Below are 19,167 nucleotides of genomic sequence, written 5' to 3' on the forward strand. Positions count from 1 at the left end.
GGAACTCACCTTGTGGACCAGACTGGCCTTGAACTTAGAAATCTGCCTGCCTCTGCCTCCCAAGTGCTGGGATTAAAGGGGTGCTCCACCACACCCGGTTTCCTTGTTTATTTCTAAGAATCCTTGGAAATATGATTTCTTTAATCTGTGTACCCAAGACTAACACACACACACACATGCACACAAACATGGAGTAAGAGAGAAAGATAAGGAGGAATGACATGAATTTTACTTACACACACACACACAAAAGAATTAGAAAATTTTAAAGAAACTACACACAAGCCAACTAGATTGCAAGTAACAGTAATCACAGCAGAAATATTGCACACACACACACACACACACACACACACAAACACACACACACTTAAAAAGACACAAACACTGTCATTAAATCCAACTTGCCTTCATGATCAAAGTTGTTTAGTCAATAGTACAAGAAGGAACATATGTCGAGGGCTGGTGATGGAGGTGGCTGGCCTTCATGAGACTTATTGTTCCAGGTTGCTTCTGTCTCTTCCCCTTCTTTTCCAGCTACTAGTGGATTAGAACTTAACTGAATCCAGTGCAGAAGGGTGAGGAGTCACTGAAAAGCCACCAGCAGCCTTGGCACACATATTTTTCTCTTGCTTTTTGTCTATTACTTCTTTATTATTTTTAGGAGGTGGGGGTCTTTCAAGACAGTGTTTCTCTGTGTAGCCCTGTCTTGGAACTCACTCTGTAGACCAGGATGGCCTGGCATGCACAAATCTGCCAGCCTCTGCCTCCAATGTGGTAGGATTAAAGGTGTGCCCCACCACTGCCCGGAAGTCTATTAATTTTAAATGCCAGGTGAGTCCATTCTTTTACATTTTTGGATTGGTTTGTTAGCTGATTGGATTTTATGTTGTTTCCCTGGAGGTGTACCACCTATACAAGCTCAGGAATGGAAAATAATTAAGTAAAGATCTCTGAAACACAAATCTGGGGCTGGTACTAGCTGGCCATGGAATCCTATACACACACATGGAGTATTAATTTACAAGCAGCTACATCCTTACCTGTGGGGGAGAGGGACATGAAAGAGTTTCCACAGCCTTTTTATTGGTGGTCTGGGTTAGGATTTCTTGTTTATTTCTTTGTTTGTTTGTTTGTGTGTTTGATTTTTTTTTTTTTTTTGAGACAGGTTTTCTCTGTGTAGCCTTGGCTGTCCTGGAACTCACTTTGTGGACCAGGCTGGACTTGAACTTAGAAATCTGCCTGCCTCTGCCTCCCAAGTGCTGGGATTAAAGGGGTGTTCCAGCATATCTGGCTTCCTTGTTTATTTCTAAAAATCCTTGGAAATATGATTTCTTAATCTGTGTACCCAGGACTAACACACATACACACATGCACACAAACATGGAGTGAGAGAGAAAGATAAGGAGGAATGACATGAAGTTTAGGAAAAAGAGATATTAATGGATTAATTTTACTTCTATACATAAATACACATGTTTTTTTAAAAATATTTTTTATTATGTATTTTCCTCAATTACATTTCCAATGCTATCCCAAAAGTCCCCCATACCCACCCCCCCTTGTTTTCTTAAAGAGTAGATCTGAGGCAATTGTGGACCACACCTTTAGCCTCAGGCAGATTTCTGCATTCAAGGTCACCCTGGCTTAAGGAGTGACTTCCAAGTCAGCCAGGGCTACACAATGAATCCCTATCTGAGATATTTTTTTTTTATTTTGATTTTTTAATTTTTTTTTTTTTTTTTTTTTTTTGGTTTTTCGAGACAGGGTTTCTCTGTATAGCCCTGGCTGTCCTGGAACTCACTCTGTAGACCAGGCTGGCCTCGAACTCAGAAATCCGCCTGCCTCTGCCTCCCGAGTGCTGGGTTTTTTTTATTTTGAAACAGGGTTTCTCTGTGTAGTCCTGGAACTCACTTTGTGGACCTGGAATGACATGAATTTTAGGAAAAAGAGATATTAATGGATTAATATTACTTCTATACATACATACATACATACATATAATTATACATACACACATAATTTTTTCAAATAGAATTAGAGTAGACCTGAGGCAATTGTGGAACATACCTTTAACCTCGGGCAGATTTCTGTGTTCAAGGTCACCCTGGGTTACAGAGTTAGTGTCAAGTCAGCTAGGGCTACACAGAGAAACCGTATCTCAGTAAAAAGAAAAAAATAATAGAAAGAAAGAGAGAGAGAGAGAGAGAGAGAGAGAGAGAGAGAGATTTTCAAAAAAAAAAAAACTTAGTCTGGGCAGTGGTGCTTTTAATCCCAGCATTTGGGAAGCAGAGGCAGACAGATTAATATGTTCAAGGCCATCATGGTCTACAGAGTGAGTTCCAGGACAGCCAGGGTTACAGAGAGAAAGTGCATCATGAAAAAACAAAGCTATATTAAATAAATAAAATTTAAAAATTAAAAAATAGCCGGGACTGGTGGCACATACCTTTAATCCCAGCACTCCGGAGGCAGAGATGGGAAGATTTCTGGGTTCGAGGTCAGCCTAGTCTGCAAAGTGAGTTCCAGGACAGCCAGGGCTATACAGAGAAACCCTGTTTCGTAAAACAAAAAATAAAATAAAATTAAATTAAATTAAAATTACAATTACAATAAAAAAGAATTAGAAAAAAAGATTACAGAAATCAAACATAAACCACTAGATGGCATGTAACCACAATTACAGCAGAAATATTGCACACACACACACACACACACACACACACACACACACAAACTCTGTCATAAAATCGAATGTGCCTTCATGATCAAAGTTCAATAGTCAATACTGCTAGAAGAATCATATGTCTGAAAATAAAAGCCAGAACCTTTTCTGCTTTTGTTTTCTTTTGCCCCAAGATAGGGTTTCTCTTGATGTAGCCCTGGCATCCCTGCTTGGAACTTGCTCTGTAGGCTTGGGTAGCCTCAAACTCACAGAGGTCCTCTCTGCCTGCTTCTGCCACCTACACATCCAGGCAGAAGCTAGAATCTTTTTTTTTTTAACCTTCTTTTCTTTTATTTGTTTGTTTGTTATTATTACTATTAGTTTTCAAAGTATGTGTGTGTGTATGTGCTCTATCTGCTGCCTAGATGACAGAAGAAGGCACCAGAACCTAGGTGAATCCACCATGCATTTCCTGAAAATTAATTAAAAGAAAAAAAACAAAAAAAGGAAATTCAAATCACATAGCAAGTAGAAATCTGCACAGCTGTCAGAGTGTTATTTAAGGCTTACTGTAAATAATAAAAATTGTTATGTGTCTTTTATCCAAAAACAGAAGGGAGGTGGTGTGCCTGCATATGGAAGGTGACAAGTGGGTGGCAGCCATCTTGTCCTCTGACTGACATCTATCCTCATAAAGATGGAGGTGGCTGACTGTCACGTGACCTAATGCTCAAGGTAGCTTTTGTGTCCAGCCTCTAGGTAGCCTAGTTTGCATGTGCAGAAAGGTGAGGAGGCTCCCTAAAGCAGCCAGAACCCTTGACCATCCACAGACAGCCTCATACTGTCTTTTGTTATACTTTTAAATGCCAGACTCTGAATTGGTCAGTCTAAATTCTTTTGGTTTAATTAAATTATAATTAAAATGCATAATAAATGAAAAATATAACCAGTCATTCTGAAACTCCTTTTGTGTAACTCAGACTGTAGAATAAGCTAGCTGCAAAGTTACAGTGATCCACCTCCCTCTGCCAGCACTGCCACAACCACTGCCTGTCAAAAGCAAAAATCATAAAAAGGAAGAGGGGAGAGGGAACAAAAATAAGAAGATAAGAATCATAGCCGGTCATAGTGGTATACAACTTTCATGCCAGCATTTGAAAAGCAGAGGCAGGCTCTTACTGGATTGAGGCCTACAAAGTGTCTTCAAGACAGCCAGGGCTGCTTACACTAAGAAACTATATATGAAAAGAATAAATTTAAGAAAGAAAAAAGAAAAGAAAAGAAAGAAAGAAAGAAAGAAAGAAAGAAAGAAAGAAAGAAAGAAAGAAAGAAAGAATGGAAGGAAGGAAGGAAGGAAGGAAGGAAGGAAGGAAGGAAGGAAGGAAGGAAGGAAGGAAGGGAGAGGGGGGAACAGAGAGAGGGGGCAGAAGAAAAAAAGAAAGAAAAAAAGAAAAAGAGAAACAGGCAGACTTAGGAGGTAGTGTTACTTGATTGGAGATATCATTTCTCTGTGTAGGCAGGCAGGCAGGCAGGCAGACAGCCATAGTTGTTTGCTTTAGTTTAGCTTGGTTTGGTTTTCAGGAAGTGTTGCCGAGGTCATACACAAGCACAGGCCCAAGAAATAAATAAATAAATAAGAAACACACATCTGGGGGGGGGGGCTAGCTTGGCCATGGAGTCACACACACACACACACACACACACACACACACACACACACACACACTAATAAAATCAGGACATCCAGTGTCTTGGCCATCAATAGTGTGACATTCATGTCTTAAATTGCAAACCAGAAAGTCAGTTGCCCACGTACAAGTCTCTTTCTTCCAAGTAAGATGTCAGTTCCCAGGGAGGCCTTGGGAACTTAAACTTTACTCACTCACACCCTACTCAAAATAGAAGTCTGATTCTAAGTAGTCTGTGCACTGAATCGGTGGTGTGGGTGTCTCTCTTGTGTTAGGGCAGGGCGGGGGTTCCATCCCCAGTGCAGGTTCTAGGAGCAAATGCCAGAAAAGTATACACATGTGCGGGTGTAGGAAATGCTGCTGGGTGGTCAGTTTGAGTCCAAGCCTATTGCAGATAACTTTAGAACAAAGGAAGCAGTTCGATTGGCTTCTATCTTGATTGGTTTCTGAGGACACATCCAAGGAGAATATGTAATCAATTCTGGCAGTAACAGCAGAAACAAGCTGTGAGAAAGTGTCCTTATAATAGTAGTTAACAGCACAAAATGGCAGGCTAGCCAGGTAAGAGGTTACCTAGCCCTTATCTAATCTGAAGTAGGCCTTCAAATTCCATCTAGGCCTTACTCTTTTACCTATACCTTAACAGCCAGCAGCTTTGCCCTCTGAGCACAGGCATGTATAGATCAATGAATATCTTTCTCTGTATTCATTTATTTATGAGAGACAAAGTCTCTGTACATGGTGCAAAAACATACAAGACAGACCAGGCCGGACACTCAATAATTTCTGCAGGCATGTGATGGAGGTAGGGTGGGCAAGTGGCATCCAAACTGTGTGAGCAGTTCCATGCCACTTAGTTATCATTATTTGTTTTATGTATGTATGTATGTATGTATGTCTGTCTGTATGTATGTATGTATGTGTGTGTGTGATTACTTAGTTAGTAAACTTAGTTAGTTTCGTATTTAATTGAACCAGGGTTATTAGGGGCGGGGGGGAAGGAAATTTTTTTCTATATATACAAGCAATTGTAATTTGTTATAGTGTCCCTCCCTTTTGTGAAGTTTGGATTGGGTTTTGCTTGGGATTGTTTGTTTGTTTGTTTGTTTGTTTGTTTGTTTGTTTGTTTTTCCAGACAGGGTTTCTCTGTGTAGCCCGGGCTGTCCTGGAACTCACTCTGTAGACCAGGCTGGCCTCCAATTCAGAAATCTGCCTGCCTCTGCCTCCCAAGTGCTCCCAAAGGCATGTGTGTGTGTGATTACTTAGTTAGTAAACTTAGTTAGTTTCGTATTTAATTGAACCAGGGTTATTAGGGGCGGGGGGGAAGGAAATTTTTTTCTATATATACAAGCAATTGTAATTTGTTATAGTGTCCCTCCCTTTTGTGAAGTTTGGATTGGGTTTTGCTTGGGATTGTTTGTTTGTTTGTTTGTTTGTTTGTTTTTCCAGACAGGGTTTCTCTGTGTAGCCCGGGCTGTCCTGGAACTCACTCTGTAGACCAGGCTGGCCTCCAATTCAGAAATCTGCCTGCCTCTGCCTCCCAAGTGCTCCCAAAGGCATGTGCCACCACTGCTCTGCTGTACTATTTAAACAGCCCACCCCACCCCACCCCAAAAAAAAGAGCAACAGCAAAACTTTACTGACTGCATATCCAATCCAACCACTCCCAGCTAACTTAGGTAATGTGCGTTTCTGTGCCAGTTGATTTTATATATATATAAATACTGTGTGTGTGTTTGTGTGAAATACAATACAATAAAATAAAATTAAGATGCTCAATTTCTTCACAAGCTTTGTTTTATTTTATTTTTGAAGGTTTTATTTATTTTTTTATTTATATGAGTACACTGCAGCTGTCTTCCAACACACACCAGAAGTGTGCATCGGATTCCAAAGTCACCATGTGGTTCGTGGGAATTGAACTCAGGACCTCTGGAAGAACAGTCAACGCTCTTCAGACCTTCACACACGTTTTATTTTATTAAGCATTAAACATGAAGTAGAAATCATTTAGATATTGTCCAGATTGGCCTTACCAATTCCTAAATTGCTGGCAGGGTGAGGCTTCTAGTGAAAGTCTTCTAGTGAGCGGAGGCTTCCTCTTTCTGTTGGGGTAGATCTCGGTGTGAGCCTATTGTTTGGTTCAGTGGGTTGCCAGAGCAAATGTGGACCTGAAAGGACAGTGAGTTCAGAGAATTCACACTGAAATCATCACTCAGGGACTTGAGGCAGAAAACTAGCCAGCCAGCCTCTGGATAGACATGGCTCAGCAGTTCAGAGAACCAGGCCATTGCAAATAGTTCACAGACTTGCAGATCCCTTCCCCCCACCGCACCCCTCCCCCAACCCCACCCAAACATAGGGAGAGAAGGCAGTGAGGGGGAGGGGGAGGTGTTGTGAGAGAATTTAGATAGCTGGAGACTTCATTCATTTACTTCTTTTATTGAGTGTATGGTGAAAGAGGGAAAATGGCTCAAAAGGGAGGGAGGGCAGACCATCTTCCCATGCTGGGATCATTCATGCTTTAAGAAGGAATGCAGGAGGCTGGAGGCTCAGCGGTTAAGAGCCTTGACTGCTCTTCTGAAGATCATGAGTTCAAATCCCAGCAACCACATAGTGGTTCACAACCACCCACAATGAGATCTGGTGCCCTCTTCTGGTGTGTCTGAAAACTGCTACAGTGTACTTACCTATAATAAATGAATCTGAAGAAGGGGGAGGAGGGGGAGGGGGAAGGCAGCCAGTCAGTCCAAAGGTGCTGGTGTGCACTCTAGGTGCTTTATCAAAAAGCCTTTAGTTCTGCTCTCCCATTTGATTCCCAAAAAGCAGTCTTGGAACCCTGTGCAGAGATAGATAGAAATGGCAACCACAGCAAACAAGCTAGTTAGTGAGTGAGTGAGTAAGTGAGTGAGCAGAGCAAGAGAGCTGGCTGGCAAAACACACAAAGCCAAAAGAAATGTCTGTCAAGTTTGGCCCCACAAAACAAAGCAAGCTCACATACATTCCCTGAGACTCATCCCTGGCTACAGGGAGTGTGATGTCCCTGAGTATTTTTGGAAGAAAGAAAGAAAGAGAGAGAGAGAGAGAGAAAGAAAGAAAGAAAGAAAGAAAGAAAGAAAGAAAGAAAGAAAGAAAGAAAGAAAGAAAGAAAGAAAGAAAAAGAGAGAAAGAAAGAAAGAAAAAGAGAGAAAGAAAGAAAGAAAATATTTTTAAAAATATTATTTGGAAAAATATTACTTGAAAAAATCATATTTCCAGGAAAAATATTCCTTGGAAATATGATTTCTTTAATCTGTGTACCCAAGACTAACACACACACACACACATGCACACAAACATGGAGCTACTAGTGGAATAGAACTTAACTGAATCCAGTGCAGAAGGGTGAGGATTCACTGAAAAGTCACCAGCAGCCTTGGCACACATGTTTTTTTTTTGTTGTTGTTTTTGTTTTCTTTTTTTTTTTTTTTTCGGTTTTTCGAGACAGGGTTTCTCTGTGTAGCCCTCGCTGTCCTGGAACTCACTCTGTAGACCAGGCTGGCCTCGAACTCAGAAATCCGCCTGCCTCTGCCTCCCGAGTGCTGGGATGGCACACATATTTTTCTCTTGCTTTTTGTCTATTACTTCTTTATTATTTTTAGGATGTGGGGGTCTTTCAAGACAGTGTTTCTCTGTGTAGCCCTGGGTGTCTTGGAACTCACTCTGTAGACCAGGATGGCCTGGCATGCACAAATCTGCCAGCCTCTGCCTCCAATGTGGTAGGATTAAAGGTGTGCCCCAACACTGCCCGGAAGTCTATTACTTTTAAATGCCAGATGAGTCCATTCTTTTACATTTTTCTGTTTGTTTGTTAGCTGATTTGATTTTATGTTGTTTCCCTGGAGGTGTACAACCTACACAAGCTCAGGCATGGAAAATAAATAAGTAAAGATCTCTGAAACACAAATCTGGGGCTGGTACTAGCTGGCCATGGAATCCTATACACACACATGGAGTATTAATTTACAAGCAGGTACATACTTACCTGTGGGGGAGAGAGACATGAAAGAGTTTCCACAGCCTTTTTATTGGTGGTCTGGGTTAGGAATTCTTGTTTATTTCTTTGTTTGTTTGTGTGTTTGATTTTTTTTTTTTTTTTTTTTGAGACAGGTTTTCTCTGTGTAGCCTTGGCTGTCCTGGAACTCACTTTGTGGACCAGGCTGGACTTGAACTTAGAAATCTGCCTGCCTCTGCCTCCCAAGTGCTGGGATTAAAGGGGTGTTCCAGCACACCTGGCTTCCTTGTTTATTTCTAAAAATCCTTGGAAATATGATTTCTTAATCTGTGTACCCAGGACTAACACACATACACACATGCACACAAACATGGAGTGAGAGAGAAAGATAAGGAGGAATGACATGAAGTTTAGGAAAAAGAGATATTAATGGATTAATATTACTTCTATACATAAATACACATGTTTTTTTAAAAATATTTTTTATTATGTATTTTCCTCAATTACATTTCCAATGCTATCCCAAAAGTCCCCCATACCCTCCCCCCCTTGTTTTCTTAAAGAGAGAATTACAGTAGATCTGAGGCAATTGTGGACCACACCTTTAGCCTCAGGCAGATTTCTGCATTCAAGGTCACCCTGGCTTAAGGAGTGACTTCCAAGTCAGCCAGGGCTACACAATGAATCCCTATCTGAGATATTTTTTTTTTATTTTGATTTTTTAATTTTTTTTTTTTTTTTTTTTTTTTTTTTGGTTTTTCGAGACAGGGTTTCTCTGTATAGCCCTGGCTGTCCTGGAACTCACTCTGTAGACCAGGCTGGCCTCGAACTCAGAAATCCGCCTGCCTCTGCCTCCCGAGTGCTGGGTTTTTTTTATTTTGAAACAGGGTTTCTCTGTGTAGTCCTGGAACTCACTTTGTGGACCTGGAATGACATGAATTTTAGGAAAAAGAGATATTAATGGATTAATATTACTTCTATACATACATACATACATACATACATATAATTATACATACACACATAATTTTTTCAAATAGAATTAGAGTAGACCTGAGGCAATTGTGGAACATACCTTTAACCTCGGGCAGATTTCTGTGTTCAAGGTCACCCTGGGTTACAGAGTTAGTGTCAAGTCAGCTAGGGCTACACAGAGAAACCGTATCTCAGTAAAAAGAAAAAAATAATAGAAAGAAAGAGAGAGAGAGAGAGAGAGAGAGAGAGAGAGAGAGAGAGAGAGAGAGATTTTCAAAAAAAAAAAAAACTTAGTCTGGGCAGTGGTGCTTTTAATCCCAGCATTTGGGAAGCAGAGGCAGACAGATTAATATGTTCAAGGCCATCATGGTCTACAGAGTGAGTTCCAGGACAGCCAGGGTTACAGAGAGAAAGTGCATCATGAAAAAACAAAGCTATATTAAATAAATAAAATTTAAAAATTAAAAAATAGCCGGGACTGGTGGCACATACCTTTAATCCCAGCACTCCGGAGGCAGAGATGGGAAGATTTCTGGGTTCGAGGTCAGCCTAGTCTGCAAAGTGAGTTCCAGGACAGCCAGGGCTATACAGAGAAACCCTGTTTCGTAAAACAAAAAATAAAATAAAATTAAATTAAATTAAAATTACAATTACAATAAAAAAGAATTAGAAAAAAAGATTACAGAAATCAAACATAAACCACTAGATGGCATGTAACCACAATTACAGCAGAAATATTGCACACACACACACACACACACACACACACACACACAAACTCTGTCATAAAATCGAATGTGCCTTCATGATCAAAGTTCAATAGTCAATACTGCTAGAAGAATCATATGTCTGAAAATAAAAGCCAGAACCTTTTCTGCTTTTGTTTTCTTTTGCCCCAAGATAGGGTTTCTCTTGATGTAGCCCTGGCATCCCTGCTTGGAACTTGCTCTGTAGGCTTGGGTAGCCTCAAACTCACAGAGGTCCTCTCTGCCTGCTTCTGCCACCTACACATCCAGGCAGAAGCTAGAATCTTTTTTTTTTTAACCTTCTTTTCTTTTATTTGTTTGTTTGTTATTATTACTATTAGTTTTCAAAGTATGTGTGTGTGTATGTGCTCTATCTGCTGCCTAGATGACAGAAGAAGGCACCAGAACCTAGGTGAATCCACCATGCATTTCCTGAAAATTAATTAAAAGAAAAAAAACAAAAAAAGGAAATTCAAATCACATAGCAAGTAGAAATCTGCACAGCTGTCAGAGTGTTATTTAAGGCTTACTGTAAATAATAAAAATTGTTATGTGTCTTTTATCCAAAAACAGAAGGGAGGTGGTGTGCCTGCATATGGAAGGTGACAAGTGGGTGGCAGCCATCTTGTCCTCTGACTGACATCTATCCTCATAAAGATGGAGGTGGCTGACTGTCACGTGACCTAATGCTCAAGGTAGCTTTTGTGTCCAGCCTCTAGGTAGCCTAGTTTGCATGTGCAGAAAGGTGAGGAGGCTCCCTAAAGCAGCCAGAACCCTTGACCATCCACAGACAGCCTCATACTGTCTTTTGTTATACTTTTAAATGCCAGACTCTGAATTGGTCAGTCTAAATTCTTTTGGTTTAATTAAATTATAATTAAAATGCATAATAAATGAAAAATATAACCAGTCATTCTGAAACTCCTTTTGTGTAACTCAGACTGTAGAATAAGCTAGCTGCAAAGTTACAGTGATCCACCTCCCTCTGCCAGCACTGCCACAACCACTGCCTGTCAAAAGCAAAAATCATAAAAAGGAAGAGGGGAGAGGGAACAAAAATAAGAAGATAAGAATCATAGCCGGTCATAGTGGTATACAACTTTCATGCCAGCATTTGAAAAGCAGAGGCAGGCTCTTACTGGATTGAGGCCTACAAAGTGTCTTCAAGACAGCCAGGGCTGCTTACACTAAGAAACTATATATGAAAAGAATAAATTTAAGAAAGAAAAAAGAAAAGAAAAGAAAGAAAGAAAGAAAGAAAGAAAGAAAGAAAGAAAGAAAGAAAGAAAGAAAGAAAGAAAGAAAGAAAGAAAGAATGGAAGGAAGGAAGGAAGGAAGGAAGGAAGGAAGGAAGGAAGGAAGGAAGGAAGGAAGGGAGAGGGGGGAACAGAGAGAGGGGGCAGAAGAAAAAAAGAAAGAAAAAAAGAAAAAGAGAAACAGGCAGACTTAGGAGGTAGTGTTACTTGATTGGAGATATCATTTCTCTGTGTAGGCAGGCAGGCAGGCAGGCAGACAGCCATAGTTGTTTGCTTTAGTTTAGCTTGGTTTGGTTTTCAGGAAGTGTTGCCGAGGTCATACACAAGCACAGGCCCAAGAAATAAATAAATAAATAAGAAACACACATCTGGGGGGGGGGGGGGCTAGCTTGGCCATGGAGTCACACACACACACACACACACACACACACACACACACTAATAAAATCAGGACATCCAGTGTCTTGGCCATCAATAGTGTGACATTCATGTCTTAAATTGCAAACCAGAAAGTCAGTTGCCCACGTACAAGTCTCTTTCTTCCAAGTAAGATGTCAGTTCCCAGGGAGGCCTTGGGAACTTAAACTTTACTCACTCACACCCTACTCAAAATAGAAGTCTGATTCTAAGTAGTCTGTGCACTGAATCGGTGGTGTGGGTGTCTCTCTTGTGTTAGGGCAGGGCGGGGGTTCCATCCCCAGTGCAGGTTCTAGGAGCAAATGCCAGAAAAGTATACACATGTGCGGGTGTAGGAAATGCTGCTGGGTGGTCAGTTTGAGTCCAAGCCTATTGCAGATAACTTTAGAACAAAGGAAGCAGTTCGATTGGCTTCTATCTTGATTGGTTTCTGAGGACACATCCAAGGAGAATATGTAATCAATTCTGGCAGTAACAGCAGAAACAAGCTGTGAGAAAGTGTCCTTATAATAGTAGTTAACAGCACAAAATGGCAGGCTAGCCAGGTAAGAGGTTACCTAGCCCTTATCTAATCTGAAGTAGGCCTTCAAATTCCATCTAGGCCTTACTCTTTTACCTATACCTTAACAGCCAGCAGCTTTGCCCTCTGAGCACAGGCATGTATAGATCAATGAATATCTTTCTCTGTATTCATTTATTTATGAGAGACAAAGTCTCTGTACATGGTGCAAAAACATACAAGACAGACCAGGCCGGACACTCAATAATTTCTGCAGGCATGTGATGGAGGTAGGGTGGGCAAGTGGCATCCAAACTGTGTGAGCAGTTCCATGCCACTTAGTTATCATTATTTGTTTTATGTATGTATGTATGTATGTATGTCTGTCTGTCTGTATGTATGTATGTGTGTGTGTGATTACTTAGTTAGTAAACTTAGTTAGTTTCGTATTTAATTGAACCAGGGTTATTAGGGGCGGGGGGGAAGGAAATTTTTTTCTATATATACAAGCAATTGTAATTTGTTATAGTGTCCCTCCCTTTTGTGAAGTTTGGATTGGGTTTTGCTTGGGATTGTTTGTTTGTTTGTTTGTTTGTTTGTTTGTTTGTTTTTCCAGACAGGGTTTCTCTGTGTAGCCCGGGCTGTCCTGGAACTCACTCTGTAGACCAGGCTGGCCTCCAATTCAGAAATCTGCCTGCCTCTGCCTCCCAAGTGCTCCCAAAGGCATGTGTGTGTGTGATTACTTAGTTAGTAAACTTAGTTAGTTTCGTATTTAATTGAACCAGGGTTATTAGGGGCGGGGGGGAAGGAAATTTTTTTCTATATATACAAGCAATTGTAATTTGTTATAGTGTCCCTCCCTTTTGTGAAGTTTGGATTGGGTTTTGCTTGGGATTGTTTGTTTGTTTGTTTGTTTGTTTGTTTGTTTGTTTTTCCAGACAGGGTTTCTCTGTGTAGCCCGGGCTGTCCTGGAACTCACTCTGTAGACCAGGCTGGCCTCCAATTCAGAAATCTGCCTGCCTCTGCCTCCCAAGTGCTCCCAAAGGCATGTGCCACCACTGCTCTGCTGTACTATTTAAACAGCCCACCCCACCCCACCCCAAAAAAAAGAGCAACAGCAAAACTTTACTGACTGCATATCCAATCCAACCACTCCCAGCTAACTTAGGTAATGTGCGTTTCTGTGCCAGTTGATTTTATATATATATAAATACTGTGTGTGTGTTTGTGTGAAATACAATACAATAAAATAAAATTAAGATGCTCAATTTCTTCACAAGCTTTGTTTTATTTTATTTTTGAAGGTTTTATTTATTTTTTTATTTATATGAGTACACTGCAGCTGTCTTCCAACACACACCAGAAGTGTGCATCGGATTCCAAAGTCACCATGTGGTTCGTGGGAATTGAACTCAGGACCTCTGGAAGAACAGTCAACGCTCTTCAGACCTTCACACACGTTTTATTTTATTAAGCATTAAACATGAAGTAGAAATCATTTAGATATTGTCCAGATTGGCCTTACCAATTCCTAAATTGCTGGCAGGGTGAGGCTTCTAGTGAAAGTCTTCTAGTGAGCGGAGGCTTCCTCTTTCTGTTGGGGTAGATCTCGGTGTGAGCCTATTGTTTGGTTCAGTGGGTTGCCAGAGCAAATGTGGACCTGAAAGGACAGTGAGTTCAGAGAATTCACACTGAAATCATCACTCAGGGACTTGAGGCAGAAAACTAGCCAGCCAGCCTCTGGATAGACATGGCTCAGCAGTTCAGAGAACCAGGCCATCGCAAATAGTTCACAGACTTGCAGATCCCTTCCCCCCACCGCACCCCTCCCCCAACCCCACCCAAACATAGGGAGAGAAGGCAGTGAGGGGGAGGGGGAGGTGTTGTGAGAGAATTTAGATAGCTGGAGACTTCATTCATTTACTTCTTTTATTGAGTGTATGGTGAAAGAGGGAAAATGGCTCAAAAGGGAGGGAGGGCAGACCATCTTCCCATGCTGGGATCATTCATGCTTTAAGAAGGAATGCAGGAGGCTGGAGGCTCAGCGGTTAAGAGCCTTGACTGCTCTTCTGAAGATCAGGAGTTCAAATCCCAGCAACCACATAGTGGTTCACAACCACCCAGAATGAGATCTGGTGCCCTCTTCTGGTATGTCTGAAAACTGCTACAGTGTACTTACCTATAATAAATGAATCTGAAGAAGGGGGAGGAGGGGAAGGGGGAAGGCAGCCAGTCAGTCCAAAGGTGCTGGTGTGCACTCTAGGTGCTTTATCAAAAAGCCTTTAGTTCTGCTCTCCCATTTGATTCCCAAAGGGCAGTCTTGGAACCCTGTGCAGAGATAGATAGAAATGGCAACCACAGCAAACAAGCTAGTTTGTGAGTGAGTGAGTGAGTGAGTGAGTGAGTGAGTGAGTGCGTGAGCAGAGCAAGAGAGCTGGATGGCAAAACACACAAAGCCAAAAGAAATGTCTGTCAAGTTTGGCCCCACAAAACAAAGCAAGCTCACATACATTCCCTGAGACTCATCCCTGGCTACAGGGAGTGTGATGTCTCTGAGTATTTTTGGAAGAAAGAAAGAGAGAGAGAGAGAGAGAGAGAGAAAGAAAGAAGAAAGAGAGAAAGAAAGAAAGAAAGAAATAAGAAAGAAAGAAAGAAAGAAAGAAAGAAAGAAAGAAAGAAAGAAAATATTTTTAAAAATATTATTTGGAAAAAAATATTACTTGAAAAAATCATATTTCCAGGAAAAATATTCCTTGGAAATATGATTTCTTTAATCTGTGTACCCAAGACTAACACACACACACACACATGCACACAAACATGGAGCTACTAGTGGAATAGAACTTAACTGAATCCAGTGCAGAAGGGTGAGGATTCACTGAAAAGTCACCAGCAGCCTTGGCACACATGTTTTTCTCTTGCTTTTTGTCTATTACTTCTTTATTATTTTTAGGATGTGGGGGTCTTTCAAGACAGTGTTTCTCTGTGTAGCCCTGGGTGTCTTGGAACTCACTCTGTAGACCAGGATGGCCTGGCATGCACAAATCTGCCAGCCTCTGCCTCCAATGTGGTAGGATTAAAGGTGTGCCCCAACACTGCCCGGAAGTCTATTACTTTTAAATGCCAGATGAGTCCATTCTTTTACATTTTTGGGTTGGTTTGTTAGCTGATTTGATTTTATGTTGTTTCCCTGGAGGTGTACAACCTACACAAGCTCAGGCACGGAAAATAAATAAATAAAGATCTCTGAAACACAAATCTGGGGCTGGTACTAGCTGGCCATGGAATCATATACACACACACATGGAGTATTAACTTACAAGCAGCTACATCCTTACCTGTGGAGGAGAGGGACATGAACCAGTTATCACAGCCGTTTTATTGGTGGTGAGGGTTAGGATTTCTTGTTTATTTCTTTGTTTGTTTGATTTCTTTTTTTTTTTTTTTTTTTTTTTTTTTTTGAGACAGGGTTTCTCTGTGTAGCCTTGGCTGTCTTGGAACTCACCTTGTGGACCAGACTGGCCTTGAACTTAGAAATCTGCCTGCCTCTGCCTCCCAAGTGCTGGGATTAAAGGGGTGCTCCACCACACCCGGTTTCCTTGTTTATTTCTAAGAATCCTTGGAAATATGATTTCTTTAATCTGTGTACCCAAGACTAACACACACACACACATGCACACAAACATGGAGTAAGAGAGAAAGATAAGGAGGAATGACATGAATTTTACTTACACACACACACAAAAAAGAATTAGAAAATTTTAAAGAAACTACACACAAGCCAACTAGATTGCAAGTAACAGTAATCACAGCAGAAATATTGCACACACACACACACACACACACACACAAACACACACACACTTAAAAAGACACAAACACTGTCATTAAATCCAACTTGCCTTCATGATCAAAGTTGTTTAGTCAATAGTACAAGAAGGAACATATGTCGAGGGCTGGTGATGGAGGTGGCTGGCCTTCATGAGACTTATTGTTCCAGGTTGCTTCTATCTCTTCCCCTTCTTTTCCAGCTACTAGTGGATTAGAACTTAACTGAATCCAGTGCAGAAGGGTGAGGAGTCACTGAAAAGCCACCAGCAGCCTTGGCACACATATTTTTCTCTTGCTTTTTGTCTATTACTTCTTTATTATTTTTAGGAGGTGGGGGTCTTTCAAGACAGTGTTTCTCTGTGTAGCCCTGTCTTGGAACTCACTCTGTAGACCAGGATGGCCTGGCATGCACAAATCTGCCAGCCTCTGCCTCCAATGTGGTAGGATTAAAGGTGTGCCCCACCACTGCCCGGAAGTCTATTAATTTTAAATGCCAGGTGAGTCCATTCTTTTACATCTTTGGATTGGTTTGTTAGCTGATTGGATTTTATGTTGTTTCCCTGGAGGTGTACCACCTATACAAGCTCAGGAATGGAAAATAATTAAGTAAAGATCTCTGAAACACAAATCTGGGGCTGGTACTAGCTGGCCATGGAATCCTATACACACACATGGAGTATTAATTTACAAGCAGCTACATCCTTACCTGTGGGGGAGAGGGATATGAAAGATTTCCACAGCCTTTTTATTGGTGGTCTGGGTTAGGATTTCTTGTTTATTTCTTTGTTTGTTTGTTTGTGTGTTTGATTTTTTTTTTTTTTTTTTGAGACAGGTTTTCTCTGTGTAGCCTTGGCTGTCCTGGAACTCACTTTGTGGACCAGGCTGGACTTGAACTTAGAAATCTGCCTGCCTCTGCCTCCCAAGTGCTGGGATTAAAGGGGTGTTCCAGCATATCTGGCTTCCTTGTTTATTTCTAAAAATCCTTGGAAATATGATTTCTTAATCTGTGTACCCAGGACTAACACACATACACACATGCACACAAACATGGAGTGAGAGAGAAAGATAAGGAGGAATGACATGAAGTTTAGGAAAAAGAGATATTAATGGATTAATTTTACTTCTATACATAAATACACATGTTTTTTTAAAAATATTTTTTATTATGTATTTTCCTCAATTACATTTCCAATGCTATCCCAAAAGTCCCCCATACCCACCCCCCCTTGTTTTCTTAAAGAGTAGATCTGAGGCAATTGTGGACCACACCTTTAGCCTCAGGCAGATTTCTGCATTCAAGGTCACCCTGGCTTAAGGAGTGACTTCCAAGTCAGCCAGGGCTACACAATGAATCCCTATCTGAGATATTTTTTTTTTATTTTGATTTTTTAATTTTTTTTTTTTTTTTTTTTTTTTTTTGGTTTTTCGAGACAGGGTTTCTCTGTATAGCCCTGGCTGTCCTGGAACTCACTCTGTAGACCAGGCTGGCCTCGAACTCAGAAATCCGCCTGCCTCTGCCTCCCGAGTGCTGGGTTTTTTTTATTTTGAAACAGGGTTTCTCTGTGTAGTCCTGGAACTCACTTTGTGGACCTGGAATGACATGAATTTTAGGAAAAAGAGATATTAATGGATTAATATTACTTCTATACATACATACATACATACATACATATAATTATACATACACACATAATTTTTTCAAATAGAATTAGAGTAGACCTGAGGCAATTGTGGAACATACCTTTAACCTCGGGCAGATTTCTGTGTTCAAGGTCACCCTGGGTTACAGAGTTAGTGTCAAGTCAGCTAGGGCTACACAGAGAAACCGTATCTCAGTAAAAAGAAAAAAATAATAGAAAGAAAGAGAGAGAGAGAGAGAGAGAGAGAGAGAGAGAGAGAGAGAGAGAGAGAGATTTTCAAAAAAAAAAAAAACTTAGTCTGGGCAGTGGTGCTTTTAATCCCAGCATTTGGGAAGCAGAGGCAGACAGATTAATATGTTCAAGGCCATCATGGTCTACAGAGTGAGTTCCAGGACAGCCAGGGTTACAGAGAGAAAGTGCATCATGAAAAAACAAAGCTATATTAAATAAATAAAATTTAAAAATTAAAAAATAGCCGGGACTGGTGGCACATACCTTTAATCCCAGCACTCCGGAGGCAGAGATGGGAAGATTTCTGGGTTCGAGGTCAGCCTAGTCTGCAAAGTGAGTTCCAGGACAGCCAGGGCTATACAGAGAAACCCTGTTTCGTAAAACAAAAAATAAAATAAAATTAAATTAAATTAAAATTACAATTACAATAAAAAAGAATTAGAAAAAAAGATTACAGAAATCAAACATAAACCACTAGATGGCATGTAACCACAATTACAGCAGAAATATTGCACACACACACACACACACACACACACACACACACAAACTCTGTCATAAAATCGAATGTGCCTTCATGATCAAAGTTCAATAGTCAATACTGCTAGAAGAATCATATGTCTGAAAATAAAAGCCAGAACCTTTTCTGCTTTTGTTTTCTTTTGCCCCAAGATAGGGTTTCTCTTGATGTAGCCCTGGCATCCCTGCTTGGAACTTGCTCTGTAGGCTTGGGTAGCCTCAAACTCACAGAGGTCCTCTCTGCCTGCTTCTGCCACCTACACATCCAGGCAGAAGCTAGAATCTTTTTTTTTTTAACCTTCTTTTCTTTTATTTGTTTGTTTGTTATTATTACTATTAGTTTTCAAAGTATGTGTGTGTGTATGTGCTCTATCTGCTGCCTAGATGACAGAAGAAGGCACCAGAACCTAGGTGAATCCACCATGCATTTCCTGAAAATTAATTAAAAGAAAAAAAACAAAAAAAGGAAATTCAAATCACATAGCAAGTAGAAATCTGCACAGCTGTCAGAGTGTTATTTAAGGCTTACTGTAAATAATAAAAATTGTTATGTGTCTTTTATCCAAAAACAGAAGGGAGGTGGTGTGCCTGCATATGGAAGGTGACAAGTGGGTGGCAGCCATCTTGTCCTCTGACTGACATCTATCCTCATAAAGATGGAGGTGGCTGACTGTCACGTGACCTAATGCTCAAGGTAGCTTTTGTG

This window comes from Mus caroli, unplaced genomic scaffold (assembly GCF_978045245.1).
Source record: "Mus caroli unplaced genomic scaffold, Mus_caroli_1 scaffold_21, whole genome shotgun sequence".
Classification (NCBI taxonomy): Eukaryota; Metazoa; Chordata; class Mammalia; order Rodentia; family Muridae; genus Mus; species Mus caroli.